Source organism: Cibotium barometz, chromosome 48, assembly GCF_041138505.1.
Source record: "Cibotium barometz isolate CiBa-2024 chromosome 48, ASM4113850v1, whole genome shotgun sequence".
NCBI classification, from domain to species: Eukaryota; Viridiplantae; Streptophyta; class Polypodiopsida; order Cyatheales; family Cibotiaceae; genus Cibotium; species Cibotium barometz.
The window spans coordinates 39,764,418-39,784,162 of record NC_141093.1 but is presented as its reverse complement, the minus strand read 5'-3'; positions in this window follow the sequence as shown (position 1 = coordinate 39,784,162).

Sequence of the window (19,745 nt, the reverse complement as noted above, 5' to 3'; positions counted from 1 at the left end):
TAAAGCAATAGGGAGTGGAAAGCTTAATCTCCTACCTTGTTTCTTATGTGGCTGGTTTTCTGTGACATACTCTGGATGATGTGATGAGTTATCTTCCTCAAGATTTAATTGTGGGTTTTCAACGCCAGCTAACAGTAATGTTATCACCAAAAAATTTTGGTGGTTGCACGTGCATTGGTGTGCCACTAACTGCTTCCCCCCACCAATCTGCTAGTGCTTTTGACAGACTTGAAGCTTTTGATGTTTTGGTAGTCTCCATCAACTTTGTTATTGTAGGGACTGCTCCGTGATATTTGCCTTGCATGAATGTATGCTTCTTTGTGGATTGCAAGAGGGAATTGGCGAGGTCTGAAATAGCTGCATCATATAAAGAGATGGTTCCCATGAAACCCTCTCTTGCTAACCAACTTACATGCTTCGTTTTTGCTAGATTAGTGGTCGGCATGTGCGGTACACAAGCATCGTCGACATCCTATAGCAGGAAATTATGTTAATTATGTCATCCAACCGCATTCTATAACCAGATAGTTAAGTTGACAATTTAGATTCAAAATACAAGCTATTCTTTTCAAGAACCAAGAAAATAATACTTACACCTACAAGATGTTTCCTCCAATGGGGATATCTAGTATGCCACCAACTAAGCCAATAATCCATGGCTGGTAAGTTTGTACCATCGACTTTACTGTTCATCCACCACGATCTAATGTGTCTGTATTTAAAAAGTGCCTCTTCCTCACTCAATGCACAATTCCACACTGACGATATAGTCGCTTGTGCTCTTCCTGAAAATTCCTACTACATATTGTACTGTATGGATGTTCAAGCTTTGTTCCCAACGAAAAAGACACGAACACTCACGACCTTCCAATATATTCTCTGGTCCATTGTTATAGACAGTCCTAATTGCCCTCCAGTTGGCTCCAGCCTCATCAGCCACATGAAGCCAAATTTTTTTGGCTTAGAGAAGCCTTTTTAGACCACAACATTGTTAATCATCTCCCAGAAAAGCACTTGTGCCATTGTACCGCCTCTTTTAATCCACAAGTTGCAATTGTTCTCATGAGCTCTTGCAAGCTGCATGCCATCATACGACAATTGGAAAAGTACTAAAATTAAAATCAAATTTTTTCGAGAGCTTAACAAGACCAAACCCTACCTTGGATCATATACATGTGCAGCCATTGTTGTCCATCCTTGCACACACCGGACATGATTAAAATAAACTCAAGCCTTCCTCAAATCCCCGTCTCCTGTTTGGCGCATACGGTTCACCAGATCTAAACTCGATGCAGGTCCTGTGGTTGACATTTTAAACACATAATATCGGTCTGACTCATCCAAAGCTTGCGCAGGAAAATGACTACCATGAAAGAACGCAAAAGCACATTGTCTCTTTAATTCTAGAATACTTGACTCTACTCCTTGCACTAAACTGTTGATCCTAGAAGCATGCACCATCCTCGTGAATCTACAAGAGAATTGGACCAATTAACAAACTATGTAAACGTTCATTCACAAAGAATTACCAAAAAATTAAAATCAATATGGAAAGATCATTACGTTTGACATTGAATTAGGAGATGCATGGGTTCTAATAATAGTGACAACTCCATGTTGTTAATATTTGATTCATTCTTCGTATGCGTCATGACAACTGCATCCAATACGAGTTGTTTGGTGATATCCATTTGTACCTTCCTTGGACCACTTGTAGCAAACTCTGAAACTGCCTCTTGCACAAATTCTCTTATTTTTTGCAATGCCTACCTTGATGTGCCCCTTTGCACCTCATGCAAATGTTCCCCTTGATGTATCATCAATCTTGAAATATGTGGATCAGTAGTAGGCATACAATAGTACACCGTAGCACTACACATTCTTTTATATACAGGTTTGTCCTTGCAGTAGAAACAAGCTAGCGATCCATATCCATCCGTTGTTAAGCCCAAAGAGGAAAGTTTCTATGTGAGCTTTCCTATTATGTGGAAAATTACAAAGTTCTAATAAATACTCTTATAAATCAAAGTTTACTGAAATTAAGCCAAGACAATACGCTTACCAATCGATGATGTTGTATTCGGTGTGCCGTTCATAGTTCTGCTTCCACACAAGGCATAAGTGCACTCAAATAAGCCTCCACAAGAACTCTTTAGTACAACCCCACGAAACTTCACATGACTCTCTGCAGGTTTCACCCAACAATGACCATCATGTGCTTGCTCCATTCCTTACATTGGAGAGGCTGAAGGATAATGTACATTTGGCAACTCAAAAGCCACATTACCATTATATATTTGAGGAATCTCTTCTACTTTCTCAATATGTGTACTTGCTAATAACAATCTATGAAGAACACCAGCATGAGATTCCTCAGACAATAAGTATTTAACCACACTCTTCTGAAGTGGTGTACTTGTGGGAGAATCTCCTATTATAAGGTCAATAATAACTTCTTTTGGGGTGCTTGTTGTAGTGTTTCTTGACTCTCATATTATTGGAATAACAAGGTATTCTGTTGTTATATCTTTATCAAAGATATAACATGGTTCCTCTCCGGTGGGTCTAGCTGACTGGATAGGTATAAGATGTTCTACACCATCATTTTGTGGTTTGATTGTTACAAAAATTTTCAATCCAGAGTGAGGACATAATATTCCATCAAAATCATCAGCTTTAGTAATATAATAACGACCCTGTGTACAGCTCTAACAATAGGATCACTCTCCAAACCTCCCACAAAAATGTGAAAAGAGGTACTCTCCATGGCAAGAAAAGCTCTCAGAAAACGAGCTTAGTAACACATAAGCTCTCAAAAAACCATCTCACAAACATACAACAAAGTAATGAGACGAATTCAAAGTCTAAACATGAATTCTATACATAATAGAATTTAAAAAAAAAAACTCATTTTATAAAAATGATCATTTTAAATAATATCATTAATACACAAAATCTAAATTCATTTTTAATAATTATACTATACAATAAATGCATGCATAACTACCTCTCATTTAATGATTATTCCATAACTAATTCTTAGATAATGATTATTCCATAGCCCACTATCATATAGTGATTGCATAACTTTTATATCTCTGTTGTAATCCCAATTTAAGTTTTATCCTTTTTATCATCTCTTTTACGATTCCATCCATTTTTATTTCAAATAAAGAGTACATCCTTGTATTGCCTATCATTTGAGCATGTCTATCATCATCATCATCATGGACATTGTCATTATCATAATAATAAAGGTCTCTCCTTTAAGTTTAGCCGCAATTACAAAGTAAAGTATTTTGTAGATGCTTTAAATTGATCAAGAAAATGCAAAAGAGATCCATAATTACCACTTGTTTTTTATTAAGATCCATGGCTACATGGCACGGTGGAACGCATGTTATTTGAAAAGAAAAGAGAGAGAACATGTTATTTGGGGGGGGGGGGGGGAAGGATAGCGTGTTATTTGGGGGGGGGGGGGGGGGAGAAAGAGAGCACGTTATTGGGGGAGGGGATGCTTGCCCTTAGTGGGGCTTGCCCACTAAGGATTAGTGGGTCGTGTTATTTGGGAGGGGGAGGCAAAGAGAGAGCATGTGGAACGTAGGGGGGAGAGAGAGAGAGAGAGAGATAAATAGCGCATTATTTGGGGGAGGGGGGGTTCCCCATTAAGGGCTACGTCGCCCTTAGTGGGGCACCCCCTGCGGTCCATGCACTCTCTTCCGTCCCCCTTTCCAAAGAACATGCTCTTTCTCTCTCTCTCTCTCTCTCTCTCTCTCTCCTTGCATTCCACGCACTTTCTCTTCCCCCCTCCCAAAGAACGCGCTCTTCCTCTCTCTCTCTCTCTCTCTCTCTCTCTGTGTGTGCGTTCCACGTGGTCTCTTCCCCCCCCAAAGAACATGCTCTTTCTCTCTCTCTCTCTCTCCTCCTACGTTCCACGCATTCTCTCTCTCTCTCCCCAAATTCAAAACGCCCTCCTCCTTCCCCCAAAAACCAAAGCAACCCTTGTTCTCTCTCACCAACTCTACTTTTCCATACTCTCTCCAAATAAAACCCTTCTCTCTCTTTTCAAAAAAGCTTTTTCTCCACTTTTCTTAATCCTAAGCTTTCTTTGTTTCTCTCTCTCACCAACTCTATCTTCACTCTCTTTTTTTCTCTCTCTCTACACCTTTTTCTCTTCTCTTCTTTGTGTGTTCTCTTCTTTTTTGTTTTTTCTTTAAAAAACCTAATTTGAAAACCCTAATTTCAAAACCGCTATTTATATCTATCCCTCTATTTATATCACCTCTATTTATATCCATTGCTTTTTTGCTCTATTTTGGTCTTATATCTTTTAGGACTCTTTCTCTCTTGTTTATTCTCCTTCCGTGTTACTCCTCATGGCGTCTCCCCAATCCCAAAGAGAGACACAAGTCTCCTTGATGTTCAGTGATACCAAGGTTACTACTGGTATCGTTTTGTATGTAGATCCCACCGTGTATACTATCCATAGAATTGCTTTGTTGCATGGTCATGTTGGCGTGTCGATAGAAGATGTTGAAGTGGGAGAAGTTCCTCTTCCTTTTTCCCTTGAAGATAGTGATATCGACAAACTAAATCAAACTAAAAGATACATCATTATGTGGCCAGCCAGAGATTGTGTAAGTCTTTTTTTATCTCCCTCCACTTTTTCAATTATGCTCTTTTTAGTGATTTTTTTGAGAGCAATCTGTCTTATATATGTCGATGTGTTTAGATTATTATAAACACATAAAAGGAAACACCACATTTAAAGCATGCAAAACGTGTTAAGAGCACACCTGCCAGGCAACAAAGCCAAGAAGTGACAAGCACCAAGAAGAGGAAGAAAGTACAAGAGGTAGATGATCATTGGAGTCCTTCTTGAAGAAATCCAAGTCGAGTTGCTCCATCTCCTCATCTCGTAATGCTATTAGTGAAGTGACTCAAGATGATGTTATTGCATGGCATGACATCTGGCGATTGAAAAACGAGGAGTTTGAGAATATGATCAAAGGTATAGAGTGGGAATTCATGAACGACAAGTTGTTATATGTGTGGCACTGCAATCATCGAGTTGTGGCATGGATGGAGGAGATTAATAAATGTGAGTCTACTTAAATTGCCTACTTTTATGAATGCGGTCTTTTGTTTTATAAATTAATTTTGAGACTAATTAAATTTGCACTATCTAACTGTAGCATTCAAGAATGTCGCATCAAGACATCCTTATGTTGATGCTATCCTTATTGAATTCAATGAGGATAGTGAGAGGGAGGTTCTCACAATGATCGCTCGCTTAAACAGGTAAGAGAGTATATGTTTTAAGACTCTTTGAATTAGGAATATTCAACATACTATATTTCAATCTTTCATCATAACCTTAAATTTTGTTGCGGTAGGATGAATGAAGTAGGCTATGTTTCTTCTTCCCTTGTAGACAAAGTGTGTCTCATTAGGACACTTGGGCTGGCAAACAATAAAGAAACAATTATGAAGCACACTAGAGAGATGAACAAGGCATGGATACCTCCACACAAAAAAAAGGGTTGTCCATCTTGGTATAACTACTAAGAGCTTTCTAAACTTTCCCAAATAATATTCCAGGTAAACCTTCAATCTTTAGACACTAGCAAACGGAGATGTTTTTGCAAAGAAAGTTCAGATCATTTGATTGTTTGCAAACCCTAGGCCATTGATAGCAATGCCGAAACGGTCTCAAATCCAAGAGAGCGAAGAGAAAGAATCAAGAAGGCACGGGCAGCCGCAAAGGAGACGAGAAAGCTGGACAAACTGAAAGAATCAATCCAGGCTCTTGTTTCTGCTTTGCAAGCGGCCTCCCAAGAGCTTCCATACATGCCTTCTGTGCTTCTGGTCCTTGGCTCTTCCCCAAAACAGCCTTTTGCCACCTATGAAGTTGAGTTTCTCAGAATCAGTCCTCCGTTTTCCCTTTCTCGCCTCCATGACTCACAGGGTTTGGGAAGACACTTTAAATCAGAAGTCTTCACCAGGAGCTTGTCCAAGAAGGTATGCATGCTGTTTCACGTTTCATAGCTGGCATATTTTACTTGCTTGATGCCTCCATGGAAGCTGTGGTCCTTGACCAGGCAATTTTTTCTTTTGTTTTGTAGATTACTCGTGCAATAGTTTCTCGGGACTGAGGTCCTTTGTTCACAGGTGTAGTCTTAACTTTCTTTCTTTATGTTACTTCGATTTTATGTGGCAAAGAAATGGTGTAACATCAGATGTTCCAATCTCTCGTTGATTTTGTGTGTTTGGGGGGGGGGGGGTGATGTTCCCTAGGCTGCCTCGCACTTGCAGTAAAGATTGTGATTGTGGGGGTTAAGCAACCGCTGTCTGCAACAGAAGACAAGAAGACATCATCACCTTAACTTCCTCCCCTTTCTTGCACTTGAGAGAGCTCCTTCATTTTTGCATCTTCACTGCTCCATGAAATTCATTTGATTCTGGAGTTTTGAAAAAAGATCCAGCCACCCGGGGGGTGGGATGAGCTCTGTCTTGTGATCTCTGAAAAAATAAGGACGTAAGTGGCAATTCTGATTGAAGAGCTGCTGGGAATGTGGAGGAGCTTTGGATATTGTACAACTTGTCCAACCTTGACTGTTCTATTGCTGGCATGGAACCCTTTCTCACAAGATTCTTAGCCTTTGGCCAGTAACATCAAGCCACCCGCCCTTTCCAAGTTGAAAGAAAGCCATTGTGAACCTTGATGTTGGATGCCATGCTTTTGGTGTGCACGGCCATCGATGCCATACCTCCTCTTTTGATCTTCATGAAAAAAAAAGGTGCGTGCTGCACTGGATAGGGAAATATTTAGAGGAAACAAGGTACTAAGGGTTCATTGTGCAAGTATTTTTGCTGCTAAACTGAAGAGGAAATGTCTGCTCGATACCTTAAAGCACAAATAGCAAAAGTTACACAATCTTTGTCTAAACATACTAGATACTGGTGCAAGGTTAAGGAAAGATTGTTATGACTGATCTCTGAGCTAGGGGTGCACTGGACGTACTCTTGTAGGCAGAAGTAAGAATAATGAAGAGCAGTGCAGTAAGAGCACTGCGTGGGGCAGCTTGCTTTCGTGGGCACATCAGAAGCCCGGTCAGTTTTGATGCCAGCCGTAGCTTTCTGTGTAGGCCGGTTTGGGCTGTAGATTTTTGTTATGGTGGTTGTGCCTCGTAGTTGCCTCATCAAAGGCGAACTGCCCCTCAGTTTTGGAAGCCCTTCAGTTCCTCAGTAGAGCAGACTACAGCCACAGTGCAATACAGCCTGTGCAGTCCATCAACACACCTCTTATTTATGCCTTGGCAGTCCTTGTTTGCAGAGCAATGGTGGCGGCAGGGAGCTCGGCTGGTGCGAGACCAGTGATGCAAGCGTCGGAATGCCGATGGAGGACCGAACTCTTTTGAGGGCAATTAAGTGGGCAAGGTAAGCGGAAATGAGGCATTGCCCGTTGGGCATCACGAGAAAGTTGGGGAGGAAGGCAGCGCCAAGGGAAGCATCCATGTCAGCAGTGGAACTAGCGCCTGCTGGCGGGGTAACCGTCATATGTACGGTGGCAAAAGAATGCACCTGAGTGGGTGGGGCTGCCTCTGTAGATGGATAGTGCTTAGAATCAAGCGATGGAGTGCCTGTTGTGTTGGGTAACCTGTCCACCATGAGGGGCTGATTTGGAGGAAGAATGAAAGGCAATGAAGCGGTGGAAAAATAATAATAATAATATTTTTTAGTAATAAGAAGGGAAGGGTGCTGGCCGAGGCAGGTTATGCCGGAAGGGGAGTTGAGCGGGGATGGCCGCTCAGACTTGTAGGAGAGAAAGTGAGGGGGGGGGGGAGTGCGGGAAAGCTATCATGGGGGAGGCGAGTAGGAGTGGAAGGAGTGAAGATGAAACTAGGAGATAGGGTGGATGACTGAATAGTTGATAGGGTGGCAGTGGAAGGGGTAATGAGGTAACTGACGGGGTGAAAAAGTGGGGAAGCTGAGGTTGGTGCAGATGGGTGGTTGGTAGCAATGGAGGCGGTGAGGGTGCGCAAGATGGCAGGGGATAATAATAGAGGGTAGGGGGGCAGCCCAGGGAGGAGGCAAGTAGGTGCTGGCTGGGTAGGAGGCGAGTATGAGGTGAGTAGGAGATTTTGAGGGGTCAGTAGGAGACGAGTAGGAGGGCACGTGGTATGTGGATGGAGGGAGCGAGTATGAAACGAGGATGGGTGTGAGGTGGCGAGTAGGAGATTGTGGCCAAAACGGAATTGGGCATCAGCACGTGGCGAGTAGGAGTTGGTGTCACATGCGGAAGCTCGGGAGTCTTCTTTCAGCTCTTAACACCATCCTGGAACAATGTGATGCAAAACGCAAGCAGGAGAGATGGTGAGAAGAGAGAGAGAGCTGAGTTTCAGTATATTCATATAGTACAAAAAGGTGTACATGTCTTGGCAAGCCTTTGGCTACCCCTCAAATGGTGGAAAAGCTCCTACCTAATCCTAGTCTAATGATTCTACTCCCTAAAGGAGTGAATGAACAAACAATGAGCTAATTGTGCTTTATTAGGCCTTGGAATTCCTTATGGATTGGCCAACTTGCTGATGGCCAGGTCCCTCAAGTCTTCCCTGCCCACACTTGCCACACAAGCTCCTGAATTTGGTTCCAAAACTTGTTCTTTATCTATTGCCTTTTAAGGATCAGCCCTAGAAATGAGCATGCACATCTCTTGCACATGACAGTTGGAAAGGGGCAAGTTTGTGAGCTGGCTGCTGTTAAGATGTGGCCATTGTGAGTTGTTGATTGCTATGTTGAGGTGTGGTGGCCGCTATTGCAAGGAGGCGATCACGAAGAGGAGGAAGGCGAGGATGAAGGACATGAAAGGTAAGCATGAGATTGGGCAAGCATTACATGGCTCTTGGGCGCGCATGAAAGACAAGCTAAGGGGCAAATATGAAAGAAGAACATGTCGTACAAACCAATAAAGAATCGGCATTTTGTGTTTTATGTGAATGAATAAGGTAGTGAAGCGTTTGTACACTTGAGGATCTGAATGCAAAACATGAGCTAAGCAAGCTTTGTTGAGAAATGAGAAAGAAATATAGAGAGAGTGAGCAAAGAGAAGGACATAAAGAGTGAGTGAGAGAGAAAAAGAGAGAGGGAACGAGAGCAAAGAGAAGGGAAGAGAGAGAGAGGGAGGATAAAGAGAGTGAGTAAAGAGAAGGGTAGAGAGGGAAGATAGAGAGAGAGCAAAAAAAGGACTGAAAGAGTCAGAGCAAAGAGAAGGGTAGAGAGAGAGAGAGAGAGAGAGTTAGCAAAGAGAAGGAGAGAGAGAGAGAGAGAGAGAGAGAGAGCAAAGAGAAGGATAGAGAGAGTGAGCGGAGAGATAGATAGAGAGAGAGAGAGGAGGATACAGAGAGCGAAAGAGGGAAGGGGCATAAGAGGTAAGAGAAGGATAGAGAGGGAGACGAGGATACAGAGAGCGAGAGAGGAAAGAAGGATAGGAGGATAGGAGAAGGATAGAGAGGGAGGGTGGGAGAGTGAAAGGGAGGGAGAGAAATGGATGGTGGTAATAGAAGAGAGAGAGAGAGCGTTAGCAAAGAGAGACAAGGAGTGAGAGAGGGAGGGTGGGAGAGGGAAAGGGTAATAGAAGAGTGGGAGGGTGGGAGAGGGAAAGGGTAATAGAAGAGTGATGGTGGTAGAGGGAAAGGGAGGGAAGAGAGAGGGGAGGAGGGAAGAGGTTGGGTGAAGGAGAGAGAGGGTGGGTTGGGCGGTGGTGGGGCAAGGAGATAGAGAGAGGGAAGAGGGTGGACATAAGAGAGAGGGAGGGTAGGAGAGTGAAAGGGAGGGAGAGAGAGGAGAGAGAGGGAGGGTGGGAGAGTGAAAGGGAGAGAGAGACGGAGGGTGGGAGAAGGAGAGTAGGATATAGAGATGGATATAGCCCACACCACACTCTCTCTCTTAGAGAGAGAGAGGGAGGGCGGGAGAGCGAAAGAGAGGGAAGAGAGAGAGGAGAAGAGAAGAGGGTGGGAGAAGGAAAGAGAGGGTAGTGTGGGCTGGGTTGGGCAAAGGTGGGCGGAGATGGTGGTGACAATAGTTAGAGAGAGATTGTTCAAGTGGAGAGAGAGGGCAGCCAAGAAAAGCTCACTCCACAAACTCCCTTAGTGACCATCCCCCTTGAGTTTAGACCTTTCCATGTAAACACGCTTTTATGTGCTAGCGGAAAGATTGGATCTAACAACACTACTTTGGTATGAAGATTCTTGGTAGTTTGATGCACTATCCTTTGGAGAAATTTTGTCTCCTAATATTTTTTCCAAATCTCAAGTGCATGTAAGAATGTTTCAACATGATAAACTCTATTGTTTGAACTGAATTTTTCTTGTTTATTAGCCTCTGGTTACCAAAGGGTTGTTTTATTTTCATGGCTCAAATAACTATGGTTTTTGACGTTTAAATTGTTCACTTACCTCCCAAATTCAAAGTGATAATAAGGACTAGCATTGTTTCTAGTGTTGATTAGACTAAGCACAAACAACAAGTGAACTAATCCAAAAGATAATAATAGTGTGAATATCTAGGAGATAGTCATGTGCAAAAAATCCAAGATAATAACGACGTGAATATCTAGGAGATAGTCACGTACGAAAAATCCAAGATAGTCACTCATGTGCGAACAATCCAAGATAGTCATAGCATGAAAAACTCTAGTTTTCCACACCAAAATGGACTTGATCTTTTGAGTGCAAATTCTTTCCCAATGAACTTCCATAGTTAGTCTACAACATTTAATCACCTTAACACCTCAAAAGATGAATTTATTTTGGCATGAATTTCTCGTTATTTACGGCGTGAATATCTTTGGGATAGTCATGCATGAATATCTCTTTGGGTCTGCATGCCAAAATTCCTTCAAGGTAAGAGGATCAGAGCCAATGAGGTGATAGCTCAAGTGGTGAAAATGTTTGCCTAGGACCAAGCGGTCCTAGGTTCAACCCCCCCCCCCCCCCGGTGTTTCTTGGGCGACGGCATCGCCTACGGGTGGATAACTAAGTGACTACGGGTGGCTGTCTACGAATGGTGAAATTTGGTAACTATGGGAGGATCTTGGGCCAAGGGCTAGTTGAAAAAAAAGGGTAAGAGGATCATATTTCAAGGATAAGATTTTTTTATATTTGGCAAAGCAATCTCTAAAATCATGGTGTGACTTTTGAGACTCTTTACAACACGAATTTCTCTAATTTTTCACATTGTGGTTGTTATGAAAAACCAATTTTAGACTTGGATTTGATTTTTGGGGGCCCAAAACTTGTTTTTATCTACTCAAAAGGTGTAGTTTGAGCCTACTTTCCCAAGCTAAAGTAATGAAAATTTTAGTAAGACTCAAACAACATTGCTTTTTTATGGTTTTTATGATTTGTAAAAAAAGCACAAAACAACATCATCCCGATTTTTCACGTAAGAAAGCAGTGATGTTGAAAACATAAAAATCAATTGTAAAATGAATGGCTTGTTTACCTCCAAGCTTCCCAAGTACTTATAACCCAATCCTTTAGCCAAAAATAACAAAAAATCAAACTTTTACAACACTTTTCACCATTCCACACAACAAACATATCCACACAAGTTTACTCAATACCTCACAAAAAATGAAAATGTTAAAACATGCAAGGAAGGAGCTCAGTGCTATAAGAAGAAGAAAGAAGCAAGAATTCTTCCCCATAGTGGGGAAGCCAAAAATATGAATTTTTACCCCTTTGTAAGAACTCTTTGTCATTCAATCAAGAACGGAAATAGGGAACAATCATCGTGGAGATACTTACCTTACTTCCAAGCTCGGGATCTCTGTGATCTCCAAGCTTCACCAATGGTAGCTAGCTCCAATCTCCCAAGCCTCCTTGCTGTTGAAAAGAGGTTTGCTACACCTCCTTGTAGAGGCACACCCCTGTCACTCTTTCTCACAAAGTATAAAGAGGCACATGTACTAAGAGCAAGCAGGTATCTCCTCTCAACTCTCTCTCTCTCTCTCTCTCTCTCCCTCTCTCTCTCTCTCACACACACACACACACACTAAGAGCAAGCAAACATCTCCTCTCAACACTCTCTCTCACATATACTAAGAGCAAGCAAACATCTCCTCTCGACACTCTCTCTCACATACATAAGAGCAAGAGCAAGGAGATAATAAAGCACAAAGGGGGATTGTGTCTGTTCATTGATATCTTTGATTGGGCAACTTGATGCTAGCCCTCAAGAAGCCCCTTGAAGGGCATTGTGCTCTCTCTACCTATTGTTGTTGGAATTAGGGTTGCAGGAATGCACACACAACTTCAAGAAGATGAGGAAGCTTGAGCACAACACAGTAGTGTATTATGAGTGCCAAAAATGAAAGATAACAAGCCCTAGAAGATAATGGGCGTATATACAATGCACGGGGGAAAAAACCTCCTAGTGAGGGAAAAAGTGCCCCGGCGGTCCTAAGTGTGTTCACACACATCACTACTATAATATGGTAACAAATCCCCCCTGGAGTGATGCGGTGAACAAGAGCTAGCACTCATGTATAGGGAAGTGTCTAGCTATGTGGACGAATCCACAAAAGGGAGTAAGCCCAAAGCTTTGCGAAAAGCTTCGAACTTCTCACGAGGCAGAGCCTTTGTGAAAAGGTCTGCAAGGTTATCCTGTGTTGGCACATAAGCCAAACTGATCTCTCCTGCAGAGAGTCTCTCCCTGACATAATGGTAGTGCACCTCAATGTGCTTCGTACGAGCATGGAACACTGGGTTCCGCGCAACTGCCAATGCGCTCTGACTGTTAGTGAAGATGGTGGTGGCAGATGGCTGCCCAACACCCAAATCAGCCATAAGGCGTCTAAGCCACACACACTCAACCGTAGCTGTGAAAGCTGCCCTGTACTCAGCTTCACAACTAGAAGTGGCCACAGTAGGCTGCTTCTTGCTCAACCATGATATGCATGAGCTTCCAAGCATGAAGCAAAAACCACTCGTGGACACGCGTGTGTCATAACAACCAGCCCAGTCAGAATCTGAAAAAACATGTAAATCTGGCGGCAATGATCCCCCCTTGGGATAAAACAACCCAAGATGCCGAGTACCACTCAAATAGCGAAAGATACGCTTCACTGCCTGCCAATGCTTAATGCCTGGGCTATGCATAAATCTGCTCACCTGTGAGACTGCAAACTGAATGTCTGGCCTCGTAATGCATACATAAATGAGGCAACCAACAGCTGTCTGATAGAGTGTGACATCAAAGTGATCTCCAGCATCATGAAGACTCAACTTCAAACCTGTCTCCATTGGAGTAGCAATAGGTTTGCAGTCTTCAAGGCCAAATCTCCGCAACAATGTTTCAATATACTTTGTCTGACACAAAGCAATACCTCCATCACACTGCTTAAATTGTATCCCCAAATAATGATGCAAATGCCCCAAATCTGACATCTCAAAAGAGGCATTCAAATCAGCCTTAAAATCAGCAATATGACTCTCATTTGGTCCTGTGAGCAGCATGTCATCGACATAGAGAGCAATGATTAGATGTACACCATCCACACGTTTAACATACAAAGTGCTTTCTGTTGGACTATTCTGAAACCCATGTGCAGTCAAATATGCATGTATTTTTTCATACCAAGCTCGTGGAGCTTGCTTTAAACCATATAAAGCCTTTTTTAACCTGCACACTTTGTTTTCCTGCCCTCTTTGAACAAAACCACGAGGCTGCGATACATACACCTCCTCATGCAAATCTCCATTTAAGAACGCAGTCTTTATGTCCAGCTGATGTACATTCCAACCATTATGAGCTGCTAATGCACAGATGCTACGAACAGTGGTCATACGACATGTGGGAGCAAAAGTCTCATCAAAATCAATGCCCTTCTCTTGAGCATAACCTTTTGCAACAAGCCTAGCCTTATGGCGATCCACTGTGCCATCAGGCTTACGCTTCAATTTGTATACCCACTTAGTGCCAATGGCCTTCTTGCCAGGGGGCAAGTCACATAAAGACCATGTACTATTTTTCATAATAGCATCGTATTCTGCTTGCATAGCAGCCATCCAATTTTCTGAACTTTGTGCCTCATCAAATGAAACAGGCTCACTTTCATCGCACATACTAGAAACAGCCAATGCATAACAATCTGACGCATAAGAGGCACCATGAGAGCCAGAACGAGTGCGACTAGACAAAGGGGCATCCAACTTGCTGTCACGCAAAGTTTGCACCAGCCATCTAGGCATATTCCTAGAGCCCTCAATCTCTTGTCTCTCATCCTCAAGTGCATCATGCACATCTGCATCAGATATAGGCTGATCTGTGCCATCATTTAAAACCTGCATAGGCTGAAAAACTGCCTCATGAGGTATTGCACTTGACTGTGCACCACTGAAAAGAGGCAACAATGTATCATAGACATCACGTGAGCTGATATCTGTCTCCTTAGTACATGAAACCAAGGGCTGAACTGCATCTTCCACAAATACAACATCACGGCTAACCAAAATGCGCTTTGTCTGTGGATGATACAAACGATAGCCTTTGCTCTCAGCACTATATCCAACAAAAATACATTTGACAGCTTTGTCATCCAATTTTCTGCGATGTTGCACAGGCACTAATGCATATGCCAGGCAACCAAAAACACGTAAATGGCCAACAGATGGCTTGTGGCTATGCCAAGCCTCATATGGAGTGACAACCTGTAATGCTTTGGTGGGACACCTGTTTAGTACATAAGTGGCACACATGACAGCCTCAAGCCAAAAACCATGTGGTAGACTTTGACTCTTAACCATACATCTTGCTATTTCCATGAGAGACCTGTTTTTTCTCTCAGCCACACCATTTTGCTGTGGTGTATACGGCACTGTACATTGGTGTTTTATCCCACGCTCAGCCAGAAATGCATTAAATTCTGAAGACATATACTCCCCCCCTCGATCTGAACGGAGGGTGCCCATCTTACTTTCTGACACATTTTCAGCCATAACCAAAAACTGTTTGAAGCACAAAAACACTTCGGACTTTGTCTTCAAAGGATATACCCATGCATGCCTGGTAAAATCATCAATGAAAGTCACGAAGTAAAGGTAGTTTCCAAATGATGGAGTTTGCATGGGACCACAAACATCACTGTGAACAAGCTGCAATCTGCGTTCAGCTCTCACTGATCCATCTTTGGGAAAGGAAGCACGCTGCATTTTACCCAATATGCAGCCCTCACAAACATGCTTGACAGGTGCCTCAAGCTTAGGCAAAGAAGACACCATTTCAGATTTCTGCAGGCGCAGCAAACTTGCAAAATTCAGATGACCAAAACGTGCATGCCACAGTTTTGCATTTGAAATAGCCTGCGTATCCATAATAGCACATGCTGAATCCTCTACACATTTGCCATCCATATTGAGCTTATACAGCCCTCGACATAGTGAACCAGATGCTACAATGATGTCACCACAAGAGAGATCATGAACAGTACATCTGTCATCCACAAATTTTACAACCAAACCTGTTTTGGCAAATGCGGAGACTGACAGCAGATTCTTTTTGATCCCTGGCACATACAATGCATCAAAAAGTGTAAAGGTGTTGCAATTTGCAACATTCAGCACAATCTGTCCAACTCCTTTAACGGGATAAGAGGAGTTATTGGCACAAGTGACAGTATTCCCTGTGGGAGCAGACTCAAGGAAAGTGAATAAACTGCGCTGCGAGGTGATATGCTTAGTGGCACCACTGTCAAAGTACCATACATCTGAATCTACTGCAGACATACATGTGTCATGCAAAGATGGGTCATAACTGCACTGCGCATTGAATGCCCATTCTGTATCTTGAACAACATTAGCAGATTCATTGTTAGAAGGAGAGGCATCTGCAACAGCCATACCAGCCTCTTTCTTCTTAGCCTCTTTCGCAGCCAGCTTAGGACACGCTTTGATGACATGATCATTTCCCTTACAGTACTTGCAAAATGTCTTCTGTTTGTCACCCTTCTTCTCATCTTTGTCTTCCTTCTTTGGTTGCGCAGCATTTGCAGATTTCTGCTTACTAGAAGAAAAGCCAGCTTTACCTTTCCCGCTTCTCTGACTAGCAACGAAAGCTTGATCTGCGACACGCATAATATTCCTGTTTTGCCTTGACTGGTCTTCTTGCAGCAAAACAGAAACTAACTCCTCAAATGATAAGGCATTGGGATTGCCTTTCATCATCAAGCGAAGAGTGGAAGCAAAACCCTGATAAGAATCTGGTAGACCATTCAAAACAGTCTGCACAAGTGAACTGTCTGACAGGATTTCATCTGCAGAAATGAGCTGCTCTTTGAAATCCTTGATCTTTGTCAAAAAGCTATCCATAGAATCACCTTCGTTCATATGCTCACTCTCCAACTGTTTTCGGAGATAAGCAACACGAGCCTCATTTCTTGCCTGATACAATGTGGCAAGTACATCCCAAGCATCCTTAGAAGTCCTGCAGGAGCGAATATGTGGGATAATGGTACGTTTGACAGACAGCGTAATCAAGGCATGAGCCTGCGCATCTCTACCATCCCAACGAATCTGCTCTGCTGAAAGTGGTGGTTCTCGAACAGCTGCTACAGCACTTGTGCCTGCACCATCATCAACAGTACCTGTTTCTGATGTGTTTGCAGCATTCCCAGCCACAATAGGACGTGCATCAATACCCTGCACAATGTTCCATAACCCCTTTGCTACCAATACATGTCGCATCATATATGCCCACAATGGATAGTTGGTGCCATCCAACTTATCCTCAGCAGCCAACATGCGGAATACATCATTGTTGTCAGCCATGGCCAATGACTGTACTACTAGATGTAAATGCTGTCTGTAAGAGGTAAACCTGTATAAAATCGACCTGTGCTATGTAGCACAGCCCAAAACAGACGAATGGGCACCTGTCCTGCAGATTTTATTCTTGACAGAAAATCTGCACAGTAGGACGATTTTGCCTGCGCAGTACTTGGAATGCAAAAACGGAGGGCGAAATGACTTCAGATCAAAATTCTGAAACGAACAAGCCCTACGGGCTTACCCACGGCATATACTAACCTGCAGACGCTCGTGAAACCTCGTCGCAATCGGAGGAGATGAAGCGGCAGGTGCCGGTGATGCTGCCCGAGAGGAGGAAGCCTGCTCTGATACCAATTGTTGGAATTAGGGTTGCAGGAATGCACACACAACTTCAAGAAGATGAGGAAGCTTGAGCACAACACAGTAGTGTATTATGAGTGCCAAAAATGAAAGATAACAAGCCCTAGAAGATAATGGGCGTATATACAATGCACGGGGGAAAAAACCTCCTAGTGAGGGAAAAAGTGCCCCGGCGGTCCTAAGTGTGTTCACACACATCACTACTATAATATGGTAACAATTGTGGCTTTGAAGAGCATTGTGCTCTCTCTACCTACACTCCTTGAGTTTTGAGGTCACTTGATTTTTGACAATATTGGAGATTAAGAAAAAAATCTCCTTTAAAGTGTGTTAACTCTATTATCAGCTCTTTTTTTTGAAAGTCACAACAATTTTGTGGATGATGTCCTTCACCTCTTTTACCTTTTTTTTTTCCACATATCCACATGCTTGTGGTTTTTTTTCTTTTACATTAGCCATGTATGTTTCAAGCTTGAGTAGCTGGCTCTCAAGATAAGATTTTTTCCTTTTGGAGATGAATAATTTTATTTTGTAAGCATGACACCCCATTCATGTTTTAGTATAGTAGCAAGAGCTTCGAGCATAAAGAACTACACCGCCTTGCATCTACTCATATTCTCATAGAAAACCCCTCTTAGTATGGGGTTTACCTTAATTGTGGAGAGAGAGAGAGAGAGAGAGAGAGAGAGAGAGAGAGAGAGAGAGAGAGAGAGAGAGAGACGGGCAGAGAGAGAATGATTTTAATCCATGGGAGGCCAAATATGACCTATGGGATCAGTAAAAAGAAACTATGCAGCACTGAAGGTCCAACAAAAGGAGAAGCATAATTTTATGAAGGCTTTCATCACTAAGCAAAGTGGAGACAAGCTAGCTCTGCTCAGGTATGTTGAAAAATTGACATTAGATCCTAAATTTTGACAAGGGGAAGCATAAACTTTGGGAAAAGATTGTGTGTTCATATAGGAAATGATTATAACACATCCGTATAGGAAATGATTATAACACAAAGGGTTACTCAAGCATGTGAACCAAGGCTAAAAGCCATGACATAAGTGGTGAGGTCATTTTCCTGACTATTCATATAAAGGGAGATATGGACACTCACATGTGCAGGTACATATATGGTTGTGTGTCACTTTGGATGTGGAGCTAAGGTGAGCTCAATGAACTATATAATGATGTATGCCTTTGCTCATTTTAAGAGCTTGATTATGCAATGCAATTAGTATTTTTCTTATTTGTTATCTATTGATTAAGCTTAATTCTTCTTAATTAGCATTAAGTAATTAAAATGAGTTGATATTAGTGTTTGAGTCTCCTTCATCCAACTTGATAAGCATTAAAAAAGGAGTCTCAATGGGAGGAAAAAATTGGCCTTCCATGGGTCATCATAATCGTTGAAAAATTTTCTATGTGGTGATTGTTGGCGAGATGAATTCATTTTATCCCCTCCCTTCAAAGGCATCGCCTTCCAGGGAAGGATTGGTGAATATCCCTTACTGTAACACATTAGCGAGTCCTATCCCACCTTATAGTGAGTATAAACTAATTGAGTGTGAATATCTGTTAACCCCATTTTGGCATTAACAAAGTGCTCTCTCCACCACTATTAAGTGGCAAGCCATGTAGCTTGAATACATGCTCCATGAATTGTTTGGCAATTTGAGATACTCCATATATGACCTTGGAAGCAATGCAGTGGGATGATTAGGTAAGCCTATCAACTACCACAAACATTTGATTCCATCCATGCTTAGGAAGACCCATAATAAAATCCATAGAGATGTGGGTCCACTTCCCATCATCGGAATGGGTAGAGGATAAAGTAAACCACTGGGTAGTTGATGACTATCCTTGTTCCTTTGGTATAAAGAACATTCCAGCCCAAACTTCTCGACACGCCTTTCCAAAGAAACTCTTGCTCACTTTGTCTCATAGGTCCTTAGCACACCTTTCCAAAAGAAACTCTTGCTCACTTTGTCTCATAGGTCTTTAGCATACCAAGATGGTCCACAAGTGGAGAAGAATGTATCTCTGAAGTTGATATTAGTGTTTGAGCCTCCTTAGAATCAACTTTTAAGTTGGTATTTGAGCCTCATTTAGGAGGTGATAAAGGTTTTTGAAGGTGCCTTCTATTGCTTATTAGAGGGAGATTAGGGCTCTATATCTTGTTGATTGAAGTGTTAATCCTCTTTACATAAGCCGAAGCCTTCACAATTGTAAATAACCCTTTTGCTCCTTGACAGCGTGTGTATATATATGTATACATATATATACAAATATATATATATATATATACAAATATATATATGTATACATATATATAAAAATATAACACACACACATATATGTTTGTGTGTGTACGTGTTGTATTTGTATATAACACAAAAATAAAAAAAATGTAGGACTTGGAAAATGCATGGGGCTTGATGGAAACTGTATAATTGTTGTTGGCAACTCACAAAGGAGGACAAACTAGGTTTTGCCTTGACATATATGATACAGAATTAGAGGGAAAAAAAAACATACATTAAAACTAAAAACTAAACTTAACTG